The sequence below is a fragment of the Tasmannia lanceolata genome, unplaced genomic scaffold, assembly GCF_043159265.1.
Source record: "Tasmannia lanceolata isolate RefF3 unplaced genomic scaffold, GAP_Taslan_0.1 ptg000044l, whole genome shotgun sequence".
Lineage (NCBI taxonomy): Eukaryota > Viridiplantae > Streptophyta > Magnoliopsida > Canellales > Winteraceae > Tasmannia > Tasmannia lanceolata.
Genome location: NW_027518721.1, coordinates 3,233,650 through 3,237,644, shown reverse-complemented (window position 1 = coordinate 3,237,644; position 3,995 = coordinate 3,233,650). Strand labels below are relative to the sequence as shown.

The window sequence follows — 3,995 nt, the reverse complement described above, 5'->3', positions numbered from 1 at the left end:
TCCACTTTTATCTTATAACTTGGTCATGATCTCTTCATATTCTTTATTGGTTTGATCATTTTAAAACTTGGTCATGTTCTCTTCAGATTCTTTATTGGTCAGATCATTTTCGAATTTGAAGGATTGTCCCTACTAAATATAATTTGATTGTAGTTGTACACGAAGTTAGCAAAACGTGATCAGGCAAATATAAAAAGGGTCTGGAAAAAATCGAGTTTAATAGGTTCAAAGATACAGAAACAAAAAAAAATGCATTTAAAATTGGGAGATGATATTTTCACCTCTGCAGTACTTGCACACCCCGTGATAACGTGATTTGACATAAAGTTGCCCACTTTTCACGTCAAATCAGGTTATAAGGCGGGTGTGCAAGTACTGCAGGGGGTGAAAATATCATCACCCTTAAAATTGTCAGTTGCAAAATATAGTAGGTGTAAAGTTGGAAACTTGGCCAAATAAAATGCCTTTAACACGTTTAAAGAGTTTCCCTCTAAAAAAGAAAAGAAAAACCTCAATTTTTTTTTTTTTGAAAATGAAAGGAGGGTTAGAATCATCCTATGGAATGATTTTTGGGGCAAAACCTATTTATGTTGTGGCATCCATTTTGAAAAATTCGGGATGAATTCATCCTAGAAGGGGGTGAATTTATCACTGCCCAAGCATGCCATTAAAAAACATTTAAAAAACAACTTTGTGTAAAACGGAGTTTTGCTAACTATGATTGTACACAATTAAGGTTTAGGGTTGGGTAAGGAAGGAGGGAAGAAACTAGAGAGAAACGAGAATCATCACCCAAGAGAAATGTAAAAATATAAAATGGCGTTTGTAGTTATCACTTTTGACTAAGTTTTTAAATGTTAAGAAAATACCGTAATAAATAAACATAAATTAACAAAACTATGAAAGGTTTATTTTTTCACCTAGGTGCTTTTCATTAGGATATAAAATAATTTGGACCTTAGGATATGAATCCAATGGACATGGTTGAATCTCCTTTGGACCCATTAGAGAGTGACACCTCTATTTCTTATTTGTTTCTTCCAAGGCAGGATTTCTTGTAAAATAAAATCATAAAATAAGAAGAAAAAAAGAGAGAAGAGGCAAACTGATATTGGCACTACCATGTTTTTTTAATTGCACAGAGTTTTGAGAGCCTTTTAGCAACTGTAATAAAGTAATAAACCTTTGACAGCTGATTAATAAATAAAAGACAAAGTGAGTTAGTGCAATTATCAAAATATGGAAGTGCGAATAACAATAGCTGGAAGAAACCCATACGAAACAAACTTCTTTTTTTTTTCTTCGCAGTTGCATCAAACTTCTGCACAGAAGCACAAAAAAAAAAATATATATATATACAACAATCAAACACATTTTCCTAACTTAAATGTATCATAATAAAAGCCTACCAAATCAACGGCCCAGAACACACCAGATAATCCTAATCACGAAACAATCAACGGTTCAAGATTTAACCCGTTTCCTTAGCGGCAAAACTATTAACAAGCGCGAGTGCATTACTCGTAACCTCCTTCACATTACCCACCCTTCTATACACGTCAGACTTAAGTGGGCCCGAATTCACCATCTCAAATCCATCCGTACACGTGTCCTCATTCGTCAGAGCCGCGCTCATCCACGTCTCTACGTTGCTCAACTGGAACAGTAGATCGCTGCTTCCCGTCTTGAGCCGGCTCAGCTCGGTTATAGATTGGCGCATCTGGTAAATGGCGTCTCCAAACGTAGAAATGCAATCTCGAAGCGCGGCTTGGCTTCGTGAGTCGGCTCCGGAGCCGCTGTGGTAGAGATTAGACACATAAGTTTCGGCGCGCCGAGCCTTGTTTAAGCTGACGGAAACGGCTACACATGCCAGCTGCCCCGGGTTTTGTTGTACGGCGTTAGCGTACCCGGCTAAGGAGGCGTAACAGAGTTTTGGGTAGAGAGTGACGTTGCAACTTGTACGGATGAATTCAGTTGAATTGTCGCCGGAATCTGACGTGGCAGCCGGTATTATCGCCGGAAAAAGGAAGAAAAGTGAGAAAACGGCGAGGAGGGAAAGGTGTTGGAATATTTCCATTTTAGTTGGGATAGGATTTTTGTGTTTGATTTGTGAAGAGGAGTGGGGTTTAAGTAGGCTCATATTTTGGGGTGAAATTACTGAAATGGGATTGGTATCTTTTTGTTATTACGAGAATACCCTTGCTTTCTCTCTAAGAACGGTCTTTCCTCTTTTTTCCTCGTACACACGTAAACCAAACTCTCTCTCTCTCTCTCTCTATTTCTCTCTTGCTCTCGCATGTAACACGCCGTCTTTCTCGGGTTTTTTTTTCATGGAAAGTTGCTTAAAATAAAGAAAACAACACCTCTATTTTTTAGTAGAGTTTTTCTTTTTCTCGGTTTTTTTCGCCACTTCTTTTTTTTCTCCTCACTCATGCCCTCTCAATTCACTCCCTCCCCACCATCATATTCCCTAGGGCTGCAACTTGAGCCGGGTTTTACCCGACCCGCATCGACCCGACCCGAAAATAGCCTGGGTTGGGTTCAGGTTTCATGGGTTTCGGGTCGAGCCGGGTTGAGCATTCAAAAGCCCGCATGAATCTCGGGTCGAGCCGGGTTTGAAGGGGCCCGACCCGACCCGACCCGAGTTACATAAGTTATAGTATGTACATTTTTTTCTATTGTTAGTTAAAAGTTAAAAGTGAAAACCCACGCACCCGCTGTTATTGTGTGTGAGTGTAATTTCTGCTTCTATGAGTTGAGTTGATTCAAGTGTTTGATTCAGCATTGTTTGATTGTAATTACAACATTGTTTGATTACAACATTGTTTGATTCAAGTGTAATGTGAGTGTAATTACATCATTGTTTGATTCAAGTGCAATGTGAGTGTAATTTTTGCTTCTATGAGTTTAGTTGCCTTGCCAAACAAGAATTTTCCTTAAAAAATGGCGTCAACGTGAAAAAACCCGAACCGACACGGCCCGACCCGAGATTTATCATGGGTAAGGCCGGGTTTGGGAATCGTGGGTTTTCCGGAAAAAAACCCGACCCGACCCGACCCGAGATATTTCTCGGGTAGGGTTGGGTTCTCCAAAACCCGACCCGCCCGACCCGAGTTGCAGCCCTAATATTCCCCTTCCCCATCATTTGATGAACTAATATTCCATGAAAATAACTTTCACGGCTGCCAAACATGACCTTAATTGCCCTCTCTCATGCTTATCCAATAACCAATTTCTAATATAACTAAATGAGGAATGATAAATATAAGGCCGCTCTTGCATAAATAACCTGAAAAGGGATCTTGATTGGATCCAGTTCATTAAGTTAAATTCTACAGGCATGCGAGATCATGGATATCAGCCATCTACATCTAGTTAAATTCTATTTTTTCTTATTTATTTAATTTCAAAATATAGAAAATTCTAACAATATTTTTGATAATCTTGCCCATACTTGGCAAAACTTTGTTTTAAGCTGTGTTTTTTTAAAAAAGAAATTAATTTTGCATGTTCAGCATTTAATACTTGGGAATTGCTAACGTCCATTGCAAAAAGGCATTTCGCTACTGGTACGTCCCATTACCATCCACCTAGTGAATGGAGACAAAAGCGGTTGTCTTCATTCACGAGGTGGCTTGTCTGACATGCGACAGACCAGCCACGAAATGGCCTTTGTGATGGACCCTAGCAAATCCCATAAGTGATAAATCGCTTCCCTAATATCTTAAATCGACTCCTCATGTGTCTTTCTCTCTCCACTTTCTCTCTCTAACCAATAGTCCATTTAAGATATTTGGGAGTCCATTTATCACTCCCCTACTTTTGCATAAAAAACAATTAAAAATTCGTTTAAACGTGGTATCGATATTTTTTGGCCAACTTTTCAGCTTCACCCAATCACCCTTCCTGACAAAAATTTAAGAGATTTGCTAGGGACCATTGCAGAAAGGCATTTCGCGGTCGGCTATTATAGGAGAGAGCAGACACATAGGCTC

At 39.2% G+C, this 3,995-nt stretch overlaps 1 pseudogene; it reads right to left on the bottom strand.

Moving 5' to 3' along the window:
* Positions 1 to 1,275: 1,275 nt before the first annotated feature.
* On the bottom strand, positions 1,276 to 2,110 carry LOC143863996 (21 kDa protein pseudogene; annotated as a pseudogene).
* Between the last annotated feature and the right edge of the window lie 1,885 nt (positions 2,111 to 3,995).